Below are 19,667 nucleotides of genomic sequence, written 5' to 3'. Positions count from 1 at the left end.
GGGGCTCGGAGGGCAATGCCCCTCACAAACTCCCCGATTTATATAAAGCACCGAAGACCTTAAAATCACAGAGAGTGTCCTAGTTTTACCCAATTTTGGGTGCTTCTGTCAAATGATACCCATCTGATGCACCATCAGGACATTGAGCCTGAATAAAGATGGTATCATCCCCATGTTAAACGACACATTCATATTCAGATCCCAAGAAAAAATTCTAAGTAAGGAACATTTGACCTTCGGGTCAGGAAGTTTGGAAATTAAGGTAATAGAAGGGAATCTCAAATAAATCAACACAAATTGGCAGCTATGCTTAAAGGCATTCAGACACTCAAACAGCACATCCAAGAAAAGAAAATATTTTTCAGAAATGCTTAGAATTTCTCAGAAGACAATTTCAACTTTTATGAATTTTGAAAGGATCTTAGAATAATGCCACTCTAGAATATACAGTCTGTCCACATTCCTACATTCAAGACTTCGAAAATAATCATGTTTCTCATCTTTTGTGTACATAGTAGTCACATAACCATGCAGGTATTTTATAAAAGGTCACCTGTGCAGATGTTATGGCCCTCATATCTGACTTAACTCACTGTCACTTACCTACATGTGTACTGCTCTGAGTTCATTAATTTCATCTATTACAGTCTTCTCTCTTAGAGCTAATCTTCCCTTTAACAATGAAATAGCCTCTTTTTTTTTTTAAAGTGGTAAAATTGTAGGAAATGCCAATTAAACTTGTCTCATAGGACACCTGCAAAACTATACTTGCATGCACTGGGATCAAAGTGGGATTTCAAACTCTCTCCATTCAATGGATTGAAAAAGTTGCAAACTTTGAGGGACACCTGCTCTTGGTAGCATAAAGAAAATGTTATGTGTTTTTGTTTGGTTTTTTTTTTCTATGGAATGGCAACTATCACAGCCTCCAAATACAGACACAATATTTGTGAACGCAATTATCGAGAAAACTGCTTACAACAGATCATTCTGATTGTGGATATATATACCAGTTTATGCCCTGTTTCTATCTGATCTACTTTCTGTTATTGCAGACTGAAATACAATGTACTTTGTGCATGTATGTGTCTGTGTGTGTGAATCTCACAAGCTACAATGTACAGTGTAGTTAAACATACGGGCAGAAGTGCACAAAAACAGTGTGTTGGCAAGCCACATCTTAATGCGTTGTAGACTAAACTTACCATCATCTGATTCTGTCAGGTCTACCACCACTGGAGAGCTGGATTCCTTCTTCCGAGATTTCACCCCACTGAGGATATCAAACAGAAGCCATTCAAATGTCAACACCACAGACACACTTCCTATCAATACAAGTACACAAGCACACGGAGATGCCATCATGATCTGCACCTACACTGTCATACAAATGTTAGCCTCTACCTGTAGCATTTTACACACATCATGTAGCACACTTTTTAATGTATAGTGTATGACCCAACACTGAACAAGCACAATATATCACAAAGCCAATACCCCCTTCCTTTCCATCCCCCTTCCACAAACAAGTCCCCCTGGTCAATAAAAATAAGAGTAATCTCCTGACAGACAGCATACCTATGTTTTTCTTGTAACATGTAATATACCAACACTGTAATTCCATGAGCATATACGTGATTAATCATGTGTAATGCAAGCTGTCTTCAAACATTGGTATGCTTTCTTATCATTTGAAAAAAGAGTATTTTACCTCTACACACTTTGCACATGTACATTAATCATGCAAATACAATGTTAGACAAATTCACACAGATAAGGAAAACTATCACTGGAGCAAATAACTTTACAGCAGGTGTACAAATTAAATTCTCAATATTACAGACTACACAAATTCTACATACATACTGATCACACATCTATGAATCATGAACATCATTACTGCCAGACAAAAACAGATTAACATAAAAGATACACTTGAAGGAGCAGACTGAAGAAATTATGCCATTGAGGAAACACGGGGAAATGGACAAGAGAAGTCATACTTCTACAGGAAGCTGCCATGTACGACACGCTCATTATCACAGGGTAAGGGTTGGCATGGCTTACTTACCTTTTGTACAATGGGAAATCTTTGCGAAGGTGACCAATGACCTCTACTTCGTCATCGCTACTGCTGGCACTGGAGGGAGAAAGCAGCTCCACCACCATATTGTCCTTACTTGACCCAGATCTCTGCCTGGATGGACCAGGCTTGTCTGACCTCCCGCCGTCTGAAGATGTCTCCGCCTCCCACCAGTTCCTCTTCTTGCTAGACTTCCCCGGTCGGGTTGGAGTCATGAGCAACAAACTGGTGCTCGGGAGGCTGGGGTCTATTGCATCATAGTCCGACATACACGCATTCCCGTAACCATACCCCGGAGAGTCTGCACAGTTCATGGGGTCATCAAGAGTAACAATATCAATGTCCGAGTCTTCCTCGCTGCTGGAATCCACGATTGTAGTAACGTCCCCAGCACGCGACATGGAGCGAACGGTGTCAGAGCCAATGGTGGCTCCGTGACTGCTGAACGAGAACTGGGATTCCACATCGGAGGTGTCCAAGCAACCGGGATCCTTCGCCTCAAAGGAGTTCTTGCAGGGAATCTTGCCCTCTGCAGTGGGCTGCCTTGCCACACTACCATCCCCGCCCTCGCTGGCCAGAGCCGAGGATGTGCTGTCGGCATCCGAGTACGAGTGGGCTGCCCTCGCCTCAAAAGCAGAGTTCTGGCTGACGCTGAACGTCGGAGAGAGTGCATGGTAGCCAGACTCACCACGACTAGATTGGAGGAGGGGGGTCTCCTCCCCCTCTGGGGTCCTGGCACTACTGCCTGGGCTGAGTGCCCACATGGCATCCTTCTTCAGCTTGGCATGTTTACCGTCTCTGCTGTTCTTTCGCCTCCTGCCCAACCCCTCTCCCTTGAGTTCACTGGGTAAGTTTGGGTCCCTACCCTTCTTCCCGCTATTCAGACTCCTCCGGGTATCACCAAGGGCACAGTGGCTGACGCTTGCACTCATGGCTGGCTGCACGTGGCTGAACTCACCCAGGCTGCGGCCATCAGCTGGGACGTCAAAGAAGAGGGCATCTTCCTGGAATGGGTTCTGCGGGAGTGTGGACATGGGCATCATGTTGAAGTCCAGATCATGGGAATCGTGGGGATCGTGGGCAGCGATCATTGGGTCGTTCCTGTGCTCGGGGTCTATAGCACCTGGAGCCAGCTCCACAGGTGAGGTAAGTCCATCATCCATTTGCCGATTGATGGCATTCTCAGCAGCTTGCTCTAATTCCAGTAGATGGTACGGCGATCGGCTGCCTTGGTTTGCTTCCACCGACACAACATCCACGGCATCCTCGTTGGGTGCCATGAAGAATCCAACACAAGGCTCATTGCTCAGGGAAACTACAAGTTAAAACAAAAGTAACAATGGATTGAAAAGGGTGATGTGAATGATTCATTGGCGAGTTGAATCATAAGGCATTAAATCAACAAAGTACTGAGCACAACACTGACTGGATGTGCACTACTCCCTACCTTCAAAATGTGTGAATCATCATATCAATCACTGCTTCTCTCATATCGAAACTTCAATAATTAATGACACATGGGTTGATCTGGCAGCATTCCCAGACGGTAATCACAATAAGAATACAAAATGTAACATTTATATGTATTTTTCTTTGATGTTGTTGTACTTGTTTAGTAAACAGGAATACAAAATGTAACATTTGTATGTATTTTTCTTTGATGTTGTACTTGTTTGGTAAACAAGAATACATGCATTCATGAGATTCTTAGTATGAGAAAACAAACAAACAAAATGCAGTGTACTGAATTGTAAACAAAATGGCAGGATTTGTTTTACCAAATTTGACATGCAACTCCCTGTGGATTTTAATATAACAGCACAAGATTTCATAGAATGCAAGTGCATCAGTCTTGCTTCAACTCAAACTGCAAATACATACTAAGCCATTAAGAAATGCAATTTATGATACCATGAAAAAAAAAAATGTTGCCACTCCTTTGATTTCTGTTTATCTTCGAACTATCATAATTTTTAGACATGACACAAACTCAATTATCATGACAAACTCAATTATCATGACAAACTCACACAGTATGGGGAATGAAATGACCATATTGAAACCAAGAATGATTACATAGCATTTTTTTTTTTCATTCCAGGAGCTGAATGGACCCTCCCCCACCCTTTAACAGCAAGCCCTGCACACATTATACAAAACATTTCAATAGCACATATTATTTGTGCATAGGAAGGGAGGAGCTTTGGAACTACATGTATGTAGTGGCGTGCATTGACAATGGGCAGAAGTAACCCATACACATCCCAGTATGCAAACTGCTATTTATTATCACTACGAACTCATTGTGAAGTAAAGTGTATCAGAAAAAGATTATACTATGCTACCATGTATGACACTTGGCCATTTTTGCAGGGAATATTAAAACAGCAGTAACACATGAATTCCTTATGGTACGGCTACTGTTCAACTGGTAATATACAGAAGAGCATGGAGCATTCACAAGCTACATTGTAAACGCTGAACTGTTGCATCATACAGTGTATTTCAACAACCATGCGTTCATTCCTCTTTAATCTGAACTGCAACACTTTGAAAGATAGTGTAAATTCCTCTTTTGTATGGTCTGTGATGAAACAGCATAATGACTAAACAAAGAAATACCCCAAAACAAAACAAAGCAAATAGGAAGAGACTATTTAAATTTCTTATATTTGGCCTTGAGAACTGTTCAAATTAATATGGAATGAATGGTATAATGTACTGTGCATTCAGCCTGGTAACTTTTTTTTTTTTTTGGAATGCAGCCTTCAAGGCTTGCTTATGATTTGTTTTTTAATATACAGACTGAACACAGGCTCATTAAATGACTGTCTAACAATAACCTGGTATGCAAAAAGCATGCTAGTTACACAGATTTACAATGTATTGTAATACAATGGAAAGAAATAAGAGCAAAATGAACTATATTTCAAACTTCAGTGTTTGCAGAAATATCTGTGAATTTGAATACATCATAGCATTTTTGTCAAATAATTTGTGCTGATATGCAGCATGGTGGATTATGGACAGTGTGACAATATCAGTGAGAAAATCTGTGTTATACAATGTATGTCACATACATTAGATTGCCATGCGGATAGCACTTGACAAATTCTCATGATGCAATGAAATCACGCCATAGTATACAAAATGGTACCTTGTATTAAATCACCAATGGATGAAAGGCACACATCTATCAAACACAGCATGTCCCACTGCAATTTTTCTGCCTACATATGCTTTGTTTGGGCAATACAAATAACCTGTTTTCATATTATGGTTGTGTATACAAATATGCAGTAAGTCATTCATTTCTTTACCCCTCCCCCTGAAAATGCATCAAAATAAGTGTACACATCACTACTTTGTTATTGCATAAAGATTGAAAATATGTTTTGTATGATATCTCTAAATATCTTATTGGCATACAGTTGGAGGAGTTCTAAATCTTGGGATCCCTTAAAGCCAGTCAGCACTAGCCATTATTTTGATGCCAGAACTTTTTTTTTGTAAAGAGCGCCAACTATCAAAACTTCCAGTGGCCGGGTTACATCCAAAGAACTCTATTTCTGTGGTTACATCGTTATTTTATACTGTGGTTGATTGCCGCCTGCCGGTCAGCGCACGATCTCACAGCAGCTGTGCGCAGAGCCGAGAGAACACACACAATCAGTGCATAATATGGTGGGGTACCGAGAGCCCAGCCTGGCCCGCCCGGCGCGGCCTCGATCTTTCGGCCGTCACATCGCGAGGGAACGGGTTATTAGTCGAGAGAGAGATCCACGACAATCCACTCACTCAGCCCAATGACCTACTCGCTATACACCAGCGCAGCTTGCATCTCCTCCCACTGGATCCAGCATTTACCAAGTCGTATCCGCGACATAATCCAGGGATGCCAAGTTCAAAAAAATTTTATGAGTGAGATTTTCATGACTCGGCATCTCGGCATGCGAATGTGCGCGCGAGCGAAGGTGTGGGAGGGTTTTTCTCCCCTGTGGCCTCCCACGGTAGGGAGCTTTTTCAATTTTTAGCTCTTAATGGTGCGATCAGGTGCATACTTAAGTGACTATTTTTTACTTATTTTGAAAGACAAAAGGGAAATGTACCTTCATTTGCAACTATCACTTTAATCTTTTGAGCTATACTCATTATTATAGGCCCAAGTTGCAGACTTGGCCCGATGCGTGAGAAAAATGGGTGTCATGCGTGAGATCGTGAGATTGCCCCTAAATGCTTGAGTCTCATGCAGAATGCGTGAGACTTGGTAGCTCTGCATAATCGCAGATTGAAGTTTGACACAACGATCAGAATAAACGATCTGAGTGTTGAAGACAGTGTTTGAAAGCACTGAACAGATCGCGAAGTGATAAGTGACAATGTATAATGGTATGTACCATGGTACATGGTATACATATATGTACGTATGCACTGGACTGCGCAAGATAGTGCGGGATCGAAGCGAGCCGCTGAGCTGCTAGGCCATCCCCTAAGTTTACGGGAACCTGGTGATCTGTGTGTTAAGTCTATGAGGATATCAGAATTCAGTATGGAACGGGTTAAGTGCTGCACGCCGCTCGGCATTATGGGAGAAATGCTGGGCACCACAGAGAAAAATGAGCCTTATGATGGCGCTAGACATGTTTCTTCCAGTGCAGACCCACTTTAAATTTGGCCACAAATTGCGGGTGTGTAGACTGAACAGAAGTTGGTTATTTCCAGACAACAAGCTTTGTTTCCCTTTTGCATACAGAATCAAAGCAAAATTTGGTAAGTCAAGGGCATAAGTTGAAAAACTCAGACAGATCACCAAAGACCCCATTACTGGGTTTTGGCTCTTGCTTGACCAGTCTAATGTAACAACCCTCTGCTCTCTCCTCTTGCGATCACTGCAGGGAGAGGGTCTTTGACAAAGGCTAATGCCACAGAGACAGGTCACCCTGAGGAACTACAATGGTAGATGGTAGGTCACCCGATAACATCAATGACAGAGTAAATTGTGTCACTTACATGTATGGCTACAGAGATATACTGCATCTTAACAGAGCAAACTCATGCCATCGTGGAATGCTGGATGCGATTACCAAAATCATATAGATTAATACAGATAGTGTATATACACAAATTTGAGATGCGAATGTATTTTTCAGAATAAAACCTTTTTGAATACCAGTATACATCTGGTTGCACTAACATTTTGTTTTCCTATAATGCTAGAAAACTGATAAATCACTTGAAAAAAAGGGAAAAAAAAGAAACAAGGCCTCAAATTACATTACTATCACAGCATCAAAGGAAACATCCACATAATTCCTGGAGTTCTGCCAGGCTGTGTAAATGGCAGATTATGGCCTATGCCTCCACATGGCTCCTGTATACGGGAATAATTGTGAGTTGGTAATCTCCCTCATACATACTCCATTAGTTATAACCATGCAGTGCACTTACAAGACCACATTCAAACAGGGTGTGTGTGCCTTCTGCAGGAGTGTATCCCACTTGTGAGGCATGCCTAGCCTCAAAAACAGAAATTACAAGTATTGCTGGCATTTGATTGACACTCGGCTCCAAGAAGTGGAACAGCCCAGAATCTCAAAGAGCATTCTGGTCTTACATTTTACGAACATCTTTTTCACACTCTTGCCTTGCAATGAGACCTACATTTGTAGCTGCTGTGAAACAAAGTTGTTCCGCTGTGCCTACTTATTTCCTTGTCTACTGACCAATACTTCAACTAACATTTAAATGTCTACATTCTCTCAGTCTCTGTACAAATTGCTGGCTAACATTCAATTCAAATTATGTCCATTTTATGCTATTAAACTGGCATTTGAAATATTTCTTCACATCTCTCCAACTTGGCCAAGCAGCTCCTCAATGTTCATGCGAGTTCCACATAAAGATTTTTATGTAGAGACTGTCATGCCTCACTGAAGAAGAAGAAAAAACTCAAATTCATATTGTATAAAATCATAATACTTATCATTTGTCAATCCATCTTTAGACTAAAACTATTAGCAAATATGACACATTTTGAACGGACTGATGCATGGTGTACTACTGGCAGGAAATACTTTTTCTATGTGGGACTATTAAAGCAAACAATACTCTATGCCCTATAGAAGTGGAGAGGAAGGGGAAAAAATAGAAAATTTGGTGCACAGCTTATCGGAAGTTTGCTAAATTGTCAGGGCGGCCCCAGCTCTCCATTCACACACAGAATACATGTGTCTGACAGGGTTGGCCCCAGGTGGTGGATCAATGTCATGGTGCTAAAAAATGTGGGGGCACCCCAGCTTCTACAACACACAAAGCATAATTGGTTTGCATTCATGCAGCATATAAATGATACAAAGAGGCAGAACAGCCCATGTATGGGAGATCTGGGAGAAGCAGCTTTTTGCCAACCCTGATGTTACCGGCAATCACTGCGGGTCATCACCTGATAATGTAACGAACCAGCCCATGTGGCCACCTATGAGCCAACAAAGCTCAATATGATTATGCGCGAACATATGAATCAAAAGCTTGTAAGGCAGTTACCATGACAACACAGCCAGTTGGGGCCTGCGTGGACGAATCTGAGCAGGCAGCCTGAGCAGTATAAATGGTCCAGTGTTCGGTGTTTGTTTGTTTGTTTGTTTGCTCGTTTGTTTTTTTCAAATAGCTTTTGAATTAGTTCAAGGAAGCACAAAATTTGGGCTGCAGTATAAATGGGGTAACAGAGGCAAGAGGCCTGAAATCAATGCACTGGGAAAGACCACCTGGTAGGGAGTGCTCATCCACACGAAACTGGAAAGTTTCGCTTTAGAACGTGTGGTCCTCTGTAGCTGGTGGCATCAAAGAACTCTTTTTTAAAGGACAAGTCCACCTTCATATACATAAGGATTGAGAGAATGCAGCAATATTAGTAGAACACATCAGTGAAAGTTTGAGGAAAATTGGACAATCCGTTCAAAAGTTACAAATATTTTAAGTATCTGAGCAGTCACTGCTGGAAGAGAAGACTACTACAGTGTATGATGTCACATGCGTACAACTATATAAGGAAAATAAAAAGAGAATTTCACAAAACTTTACTTTTTGAATAGCTTTTTGAATAAAGTGCACATTTCTTCGACTTGCTACTGACGTATGTTAAGGATGATATTATTCCCCCTGCCTTCTGAAAGAGAGAAGTTGAGTGTTCTTTTGTTATGCGAGAAAAATAGAAATATGTTGAATTTTCTTTATTCTTTCTTTATATCGTTGTACTCATGTGACATCACAAGCTATAGTAGTCTTTTCATCCAGCCGTGACTGAGCAGAAACTTCAAAAATTCATAACTTTTTCACAGATTGTCTGATTTTGCTCAAACTCTCACTGATGTGTTCTACTAATATTGCAGCATTCGCTCAACCCACATGTCTATGAAGGTGAACTTGTCCTTTAACAGGGAGCAAATACCTAAAGCACATTGTGGTACTTTCACAATGGGCTTGGCTGCAATCAGAATCATTATCGCAGTAGAGTTCAGAAGTCCAAAAGGGACCGCCCCTGCAATTTTGGCATAAACCATGGATGACAAGTGATGTATTACAGTTCACAGTAAAAAGCATGCAAAGTGTTTGCCTACACAGTGCATTGAATGTCAGAGCATATTATACTGTGATACATTGTACCAACCAACCAGTGGTTTGTCCAAATTACCCCCACCTACTGTATCACAGAAACATTGTATTGCATCACACAAATCACTAACCAGTCCATGGTAAGTCCAAGTACCCCCTGTCCTACTGGCAGGGATTCAAGTCCACAACCACTCAAATCTGACTGAGAATCAGTCACTTCCCTTTTCACACTTTGTTCTCCAGCTAAGCTGTAGCACATTTGAGGACAGACCTTTATACTTTGGGCAAATCAGTTTTTAAAAGCTTAGCTGTACCTGGGTGTTCCCCTCACCCTTTCTTTTCCGTCTTTCTTCAAAAGTGTCTCTATGTTTGCGTAAAAATTATTTCAAATTTCTTGTTTGGTGAGTTCCCATTATCATTCCTTGAAAAACAGAATCATCTATATATCATTTAATCTCCTCTGATCAAACAAGAATGTCATGCACAGTGTGTTTATAAGGAATTCATGCATAATGCACACCATGGTACAATATGATGTACATGCAATGTGCATTCGCACACTTGACAATATTGAAGGTATTTGGTGACTACCAGAAACCTACATTGGAGAAGTAGATCAAATGAGCAAATTATATCCAATCTTCCCCTTTTTCACCAAGAAGAAGAAAAAGAAGAAGAAAAAGAAGAAGAAGAAGAAAAAAAAAAAAAACCCTGCTTGCAGTTATGAATTTCCTTGAACTAGATACCTACAACATGTAGGTTTAATTAGATGAATGGCTATTACATGTATTTTCTAAAGAGAGTATGTACTTGGGGATTTCAGTACTTTTACTTGACTTCTGACCCGTTTACAAGTTTATGCACTAAGTAATTTTCAAAGTATGGAGAAAAAGTGTAATTTCAGCATTAAATAACTAGTTAGCATTCTAACCCGGCCTCTGCACCTGGATTGACCTTATGATGCTAAAATTCCCAAGAGAATCACTGTCAGACAAAACATGCATAGATGTACTAAGTTTCATGATGACACCTTATGCCACTTCCGAGATATGGATGAAAAGGGAAATTTCTAACACTTTCACTTGACCTTTGACCTTCTTGGCAAAAAAACTTCCCTCAGAATCTCTACTGGGTAATACATGTTTCACACTATGTTTCAAGAAACCATCGTGCAGGCATACAAAAAGTTTGTAAATACATGTACATTGTATGAGGGAAAAAGGAAAGTTTTGAGGAGTTGACCTTGACGTCATTTGACTCCTGACCTTTGACTCAATGACCCCAAAATTCCCAAGATAATCACTGACAGTCAGCACATGCATTAAGTTCCATGAAGATACCTTGAACCATTTCCAAAATATGGTGAAAAAAGTAAAAATTTAACACAACTTGACCTTTGACGTCTGACCTCACGACTCAAAACTCTAACTAGAGAATCTTTTAGTACATTAATACACTAAGTTTGAAGAAAATACCTTCAGGCGTTTCATAGAAGGGGGGGGATAGTGCATTTTCAAGCATTTGACCTTGACCTTTGACCTTGTACATGTGCACTCAAAAGTTGATTGACAACTTCACACACTCCTACATGCTACAGTGTAGGTTTCATTAGGATACCTCCAACATTTTTTTAGTTACACTCTCCACAAAATTGATGACGGATGGACGGAACGACGGACAATTTGAAAGCAATGCCTCAGGTGACACTTTCATGATGGAGGCATAAAAATTAAAAATGTGAAAATCTCTAGCATAGGAAAAGTAAGTTGTGTTGTTAGACCACGCATTCCAAAAGATTTTGCATGTAGCAGAGTGTACACTGTAGTCCCATTATAACAAACTCAGTTATAAAATTCCCATTTCAACTAATCATAGTATGGCAGCTTCTCTTTGTTGAGCAGAAAAAGTCCCTAACCAGCACTTCAATGATCAATTTTCTTAAAAAAAAAAAAAAAAGAAGACAACATGGCCACTGGAATATCATGCTGGTATGGAGTGTGTGTGAGTGTGTATGTGTGTGAGTGTGTGGTTGCCCTAACAACACATTTGAGCACTACATTTGGGGATTCATAAAAAAATCCCCTTGATGCTGCCAAGTCAAACTTGTCTGTGTAATAAGTGCTATTAAATATCTCGAGACTGAGGGGCTGAGAGGCTTAAACAGGCCAAGCTTCTTATTTGTGAGACTTCAATGCATAATGCATTGAATTGATGACACATTTCTGCTTTGTGTGCACAGGGGGATCTCTCTCCTCTCATTCTAATGTCTTTTCTTCCTGCTCTATAGCAAACAGGCAAACCAGCTGTGAAAAAGAGCATTGCAGTAGTCTGAGGGCTAAAAAGGCCATATTTTGGAGGAGAAAAGTATGTTGACCTTTCCTGCAAAGAGGCATGTGTAGTAATACCACTTTTGGGGGAAAAAAATTATCATGAGACTTTTGGTATTTTGGGCAAAAAAACAGTACAAAATACTGCCAAAAAAAGAAAAAGAAAAAAAGATTTGGCATCTCTGCAAAATGCAGAGATCAGTGGTCAGTTTGAGAGCATAATTGTAGCACTGCTCGCTGAAAGTTAACAAGTACAATTGAAAGCAACCTTCACTTCACTCTAATTAGTCTAAAATGAGTGGAAATCTGATTGTCCTGTTGCAGAAGAAGAAACTAAAATTCACATTTCAATACATGACACTAAAACTCTTCAATTGTATGTGTGATACTGTATATGATGTGCTGCTGCTATTTATTGTGTATAGTACAACACATGTGAAAGCCTACATTGTGTACGAGTATTTCAGTTTTGTTTTGTTTTTTTACAAATTTCGCATGTTGACTGATATTTGTGAAAAGGTCCAACAACTCATGAAACCATTGCCACCATAAACTTTAAGGCCTGAATTCACAAAGGTGGTACAATTGAAACCATGGTTTAAACCATGGACAAAAGCCATGGAGCGCCACGTGTCGCACAAAATATTTCGTTACGAATTCTGTCACTTCATAGACGAAATGATTATTTTGTAACGAAATGACAACATTTCATCGACGAAATGATAATTTCGTTAACGAATTTGCCATTTTGTCAACGAAATGACTGATTTCGTAACAAAATATTCTGTGCGACACTTGGCGCTCCATGGTTTTTGTCCATGGTTTAAACCATGGTTTCAATTGTACCACCTTTGTGAATTCGGGCCTAAATGTGTAGTAAGCCCTAAAGGAGGGAAGTCATTTTTTTTTTTCCTGAAAAGGGGAAATATTTAATTTCTCATTCTGTCATTGCGATTCTCGACAGCAAATCTAATCACTAACAAAATTGTTGTTTTAAGTCCCACTTCATCCTAAAATGTTATACAATTGTGAAATAAACAGTTACACAGGTATGTATGCAAAACAAACAATTCTAACAGAATGTGTACCAAAAGGATTTCCTCATAAGAGGTTGCTAAAATGTATCACTTGTATAAAAAAAGAACTGTTCAAAGAATTTGCTTGTCTAAAACTCAGAAAACTATTTAAAGTACGGCAGTTTGTAAACATTCAATCACACTTCAATTAATAAGTTTGAATACTGTAATACTGCCATGTACATTCAAGATGATTTGTCATCAGCATGTCTCAGAACAAAGAAAATGAAAGCAGTGCAAAGTATGGCTTCCTGCTTGCTACAGATGGCACAAAAGCATATGACACAATTGTTTATTTTCTTCTGGAATATTGTCTTTATTACTCCTTTCCAGAAAAAAAAAAGCTTCTCTATCATTATACGTAATTACCAACAAGATTCAGAATGATCAGCAAACTTTGAGCAATCCTCATAAACTCCGCATTGTGTGAAAATACTCTTAAATGCAATCATAATGCTGATTTTCCTTGTGAGTGCACTTTAAAGGCAGCGCTGAAAGATTATGTTGATGAAAGACTTCCTCTGTCCTAATTATGTGCAAATTGAAGGGAAAGCTGTGTTATAAATCCATGCCATGAACGTGATATAGAAGGGGGGAAAAAGTATTTCTAAACTTTTAAAAAATCAAAATATAATGTACAGGTTTAATATCATATTCACAGAATGAATTGCTTTCAAATTGTGATGCTCTTCATGTACATTCAGTGCACAGGTTGATTTTTCAATTTACCTCTACATACATGTAAATATGATTTTTTTTTCCCTCTTTCATTACAACTAGCGTTAAAAACTCAAACTTTAGAAATGTTCACCAAACAGGTACAGCAAAATACAATGCACAGTAAGAATATGTGATGTATAGATAGAAGTCATACATTCTCAGACCACATTACAATGGATGTGGGTGCAGACAAATCATGTGTCAGTGAACCTTATAAAAAAAAAAATTCAACATTGATGAAATTGCTTGGGACTAATTTCTTTTTTTTTTAAATTCAAATCAAAGATATGGCTTTTCCAAACAGTGTACTCTTGAATACTGAGACACCAAAAGAAGATCATATTTCAAATAGAGAAAACAGACTACTGTACTTGCAGAATACAACAGTTTGTAGAATATGCAGTTGTACAATACAATTGTATATATGTACCTATACCTTTGTACAAGCGTGTATTGTAAGAATGCTAGCTACAGTCACTTGTGTCTTTCTATGTTATATCTACTGTCTTCCTGCAATCTGCAGTGCTGTGGTATACTACATGTCAGACTTTTTTCATGTACAAAAATATGCATACAGTCACTATAAGGCTGTTGGTTACAAACATTTTTATCTGCACACTATGAAAACATTTGGATATCCCCCACAGGAAACTACAGCGTACAGCTGTACCTGTCCATTGCATACTCTGTACTGCAAATTTGCATCTGGTCCAACACTGACACAGCCACAAACCGTGAAGTGTACAGCATACCCATCTACAGAGCACCCATTATTTCGAATGCGCTGCTCACTGACAAACTGCAGTGGTGTGTTGTTGCCTCCACCCATGACCCGCAGTGTGAACTACACTGTTGACCGTGCTGCATAATTGTCCAGCCACAGGCATAGTGTGCCTGTCGCCTCTGAAGTGATAATTCAGCGAAATGCACTATAAGAAATAATGCAGGCCACCATCATATCCACCACTTTTGTGACCTAGATCCTGCCCACACACTTGTATGCATAATCTGACCCCATTTCAGCCAAAAGTTGTATTAAAGCATGACGTGACCTACAGTCCTATTCTTCAGTGCAGAGACCGTTCATACACTTACACTTCTGTGGCTCTGAAAATCTATCTACTCATATCATTTGTAATACAAGATGGCATGACAGCAATTAAGAATAGGATCTCCGACAAAAACAAAGATAGCACTACAAAATATTTGCTCATCCATTCTGGCCTGGTTTCTTTAAATACATACTGGTACAGCAGTGAAAAAAAAAAAAAAAGATACTACAGCACAAAATGTGTAACTGCCAATGGCTTCTTTCCACTCAAGGTATTGAGGAGATCAATCATTATAAGTAAAATACAAAATTTGTACAAGTACAGTTCAAAATATGTACACCGTATACACATCTCACGTGATTTGATAAAGACAATATGAAACTGAATATTCAGTGTAACACAATACACTCATCTGTACACAAATACAAAAATGTATGTAAAAAAAAAACTGCACCCATGAAATGATGTACAACCAGTATTGCCATGCATGAAAAATGCTTGTGAATAATACCGGTATCAATTTGTGTTAGGCTTAGCTCAGACAAGAAGTGAGCTATACACAATGTATACCAAACATAGAACCAACCCCATACATGTATGATTCCTACATGTACGTGGGACACAACAATGCTGTTGTTGACCAATTTGCCCTTGTCAAATCTCATGTCTGTTCGATGTCTTTCCCAAAATGACAAAATTACACGATAGTGACAGCAAGGGGTCCTTACCATTCCCACTTCCGCCTCTTTGCTTCAAAACAGGACCTTTCTACAGTCGCTTGCATGGATAATTCATCACGACAAGAGATAAAAGTTTATTCAATTTTATCAAGTGCATTGGGTGACCTTTTGAATGCATATCCATTGGCCTATTTTTTTCCTTTTTTTGAGAACTGTTGCCCTTGACACATTTTAAAGTAGAGGTCAGAGATACAGCGTTAAATCCTTTTATTTTTTCGATTCAGAATTGAACTGGAGCAATTTAGCTGCAGGGTGCAGATGACTGGGACTCTCAGGCAACTATTCCAGGTCTGTACAAGGTATACAACACAATACAAGGCCATTCATCTACAGTACCTTTTGATGGAGTTCAGTGATATTTACAATGATCCCTGGTTTCTACCTTTAGCCCTTCCCTGCACAGGTGTGGAAATGATTTCCCACTTCATTTACTTGTATGCTATCCATCACAAAAAATAACACGGTTTTCAGATCTTGTACCTGCTACACTGTAAATAACATTTGGCGAAAATGTACAAATCATAGCTACATCTTATTGACCACTGATTGTAACATTTGTGGCATTGGACGTGGTGGAGAACTTGGAGCATACGCAGGACTTTCCTTAAAATGACGTCATGATGTCAGCATCCACATCCAGGACATGAAATCATAAAGTCCCTATTATCAAAACCAGTTGACCTGTCCAGCATGTGTACAATCCTGTATTGCACCGTGAACTGGCACAGAAAGATTACAGCTGCCTGAACTATACCATCCCTTTAACCATCACTTACTGATGACGATATGATGGCCCTCGAAGTCTGTAAGACGAGACTAAGGATCGCATGGCACCTTACTCCTTCCCTGTAGAATACTGGCATCCTCTCCCTGCTTGCCTCACCACTGATATCACCTACCACATCAAGGAAAAGCAGCGACAAACCCAGGGCACTGGCAAAATTTGGTGACCCCAATACAAAATTGAATTTCCACAACTGCAAAGGCATGGAAGTGGAAATGGAGGGGGGGGGGGATGATATACAGTATAGTAAAAAGGGTTAAATTGATGGCAGTTTACAAAATAGCTCACAAAATCCAGAGTGGCCCCAAACGGGAAGCTTGCATGGGAAAGGACTCTCCAGCTTTCCAGTTTGGGGGGGGGGGGGGGGGGGACTGAGCTGCATTTGTACATGGCCAAACATACACTTTGTATCGTACCTTCACTTTTTAGGTACCAGTGTGCCAGTGCTTGCACACATACAGTGTATGGTATGCAAACATACAAGCATGTACGCCCTGCACATGTATCATACAATATTGCACATCAACTGCATTGACAATAGTGTGCGACAATTCATTACATTAGGCCTACCTCCCTTGGATTGAGAGGCACAGTTACTTCAACCACATACAAATGTACATGAAGTACCGTACACGTACTCTCCACTCTAGTGATAGTCTTTTAAATAAACATTCTGAACTTTCTATTTATACAGTGTAGCTGATTATCCACTTCTCATTTTGCATTACCAAGGACATCTACCACATAAACGTCATACACCCATGTATGTACATGAAGCCCATAATCAAATACAGTTGAACCTCTATTATCCGGCCTCCCTTTATCCGGATCTCTCTATTATCCGGACGCAATCTCGCCGTGATTTTTTAAAAAATAATTACGGGAAGAAAGGGGGAGTAATTCCCAACTCCTTGAGAGCTCCTACCCAAACACACATGAATTACATATTATTTCCAATATGATTAACATACATTGCATCAAATTTCCTTCCAAATTGCTTACCTTCAGACATTTCAACATCCCGAAACATCCCCAAATGTAACAATGAAAAGGTTGCAGTATACACATTACTACATGTGGTACTACAATGGGCTACATCAGTACGTGTGTATGTATATGTACACGTATATAAAAGCATTGAGTCCCCCGTATCCGGCCAAATCCCTTATCCGGATGAGCCCCGGTCCCGACTTGTCCGGATACGAGAGGTTCAACTGTATGTAAAGTTCTAGTCTACAGCGTGTCTGCAAACCTCACATAGTTACATTCAGATCTCATGCTGTACGGTTGCCAGTGGTAAATATGATGCGTCATATGGGCAGAAAAAATATAATGACAAAAAACAACAACAAAGATAGTGGTATCTTGATATATTAAGTAAAGTGAATATCAATGATGTACTGATAAAAATCATGAGACAATTTTCATAAATTTATGGCTGTATCAGTCCCAGTGCAGACCCACAGCAACAATTACTATACTCAAGGAAAAAAAAAATTATCAATAAACACCAATAATCTGTGCAATGTAGACAGAATCTAATACACCTGTGACTTGCTATTTGATAATGGTCACATTAAGAAAATCAAATATTCAGTGATTTTTCTTCTTTTGTGCAGTCACATTATGCAATGTTGAAGCAATGAATACCTATACTTCAAGGCAACTGACTTGGCATTGCTGAAAACACAAATCTTAATTCTTATCGATCCTTGCGAGTCCCATGGAGAGAGAGAGAAAAAAGAATACTTGGCAACGAAATGTGCTGAAGACCATGTTCGTGTGCCTCTACTTTATACATACTGTACTGACACAAACATGCATTCAACATAGTAGGTGAAGCAATGTGTTTGTGTTTTGTTTTGTTTTCACATATTTATCCAATCTATTGTCAAACGTAGGTCCTAAAGCTTTTCCCTTGTCATGACAGAACTAGCACAATATCTACAGGTTGTATGTGTGCAAAGATTGTGTGGAACATATTATGTTAAGCTATTGTTTGTGACAGCATAGAGCACATTATACATGTACATACAAATTCTTAAAAATACAACTAATTTCCCACATATTGAAACCTTCATTGCCAATCAAAAACTGACTAAAAAAAACAAGGAAAAAAAAGAAGAAAGAAATTAGAATACATATCAGATATGGAGGTCACAACTGCTATTCTGTGGTTTACTATAGCAGCACTGCATCTCCATGAATACACTGTAGTTCTAGAGAGTCTGGCTAAGCAGAAGTTCCAAGATATGTCCTCGTCTTGTGTTTGATATTAACCCTTCACTACAGGAGGGACTGCAGACTTCCTGGAAGAAAGAATTATTATTCTGGAAAGCCTCACAAATCATTTTCCCCCTTAAAGACCCAATGGCATGGTGATTCATGCAATGGCAAGACTGGTCCGATTTATCGAGAATCCCTATAACGAACTGTGCGTAGCTCCATCACTGATCTCTCTCAGGTACACTTGTACACACAGATGAAGCATCTTGATTGGAGGCGAATGTTACCGATGAGCGTAAGTTTTGAACACACATAGCTGTATGTAAGCCTGGATATGTGCATCATTTACTATTAAAACGGTCATGCAGGCTGCATTAGCTGCATTTTTTTATGTGAATATACCCCAGTGGGCAGCAAATGAAGATCAATTCAATGGAGCAAACCTTCTCTCTTCATGCTACTGAGTCTCTTAATCATCTCCCTAAATCTCTTAGCAATGTGGCACATCTCTTCTACTTCTACCTGAAAAAAAACCTAACAGCAACAACAACAAAAACAAAAACAAAAACAAACAAAAATCTTTTCATTTAGTTCAGATGCTAAGATTTGATCTAAATGCAACATTTAATTCAAGAGAAACTGTGAACAAAAATAAACAAAATTGTTGCACCATCTTAAACAACTAAAACTTCTTGCAACTTTTATTGGACTCTAAAGCCCCCGTTCCACTATGCCGTTCTCGCTACGATTTGACAATTTTCTCAGGTCGGGAAGGATCGGGTAAAACCTGAGCCGATCTGGACACAGTACGATGTTAGAACGCTCTAAGTACGCTGCAGTTACGACTACCAAGTGCTTGCTACGCTCTTACTACGATGATCGGGAATTAGACATTGCGATCTCTGCCGCTGCCGGTACGCTTTAGAACGATGTAGCTACGCCTGTTAGTGCGATGTTGCCGATGTTATCCGATCAATGCACGCTGTATCTACGCTCTGAACGATCTATACGATCTTATCACGCTGTTACCCCGTTCAGAGAGCTGAAA

At 39.6% G+C, this 19,667-nt stretch overlaps 1 pseudogene; it reads right to left on the bottom strand.

The window, feature by feature from the left end:
• Positions 1-19,667, bottom strand: part of LOC139722595 (uncharacterized) — a 48,333-nt pseudogene that overhangs the window by 14,097 nt on the left and 14,569 nt on the right.

The sequence above is a fragment of the Diadema antillarum genome, unplaced genomic scaffold, assembly GCF_040938485.1.
Source record: "Diadema antillarum isolate AM-2024a unplaced genomic scaffold, OU_Dant_1.0 scf00000167, whole genome shotgun sequence".
In the NCBI taxonomy this organism is placed as follows: Eukaryota; Metazoa; Echinodermata; class Echinoidea; order Diadematoida; family Diadematidae; genus Diadema; species Diadema antillarum.
The sequence above is the reverse complement of the archived record's forward strand: the minus strand, read 5'-3'. Positions and strand labels throughout refer to the sequence as shown.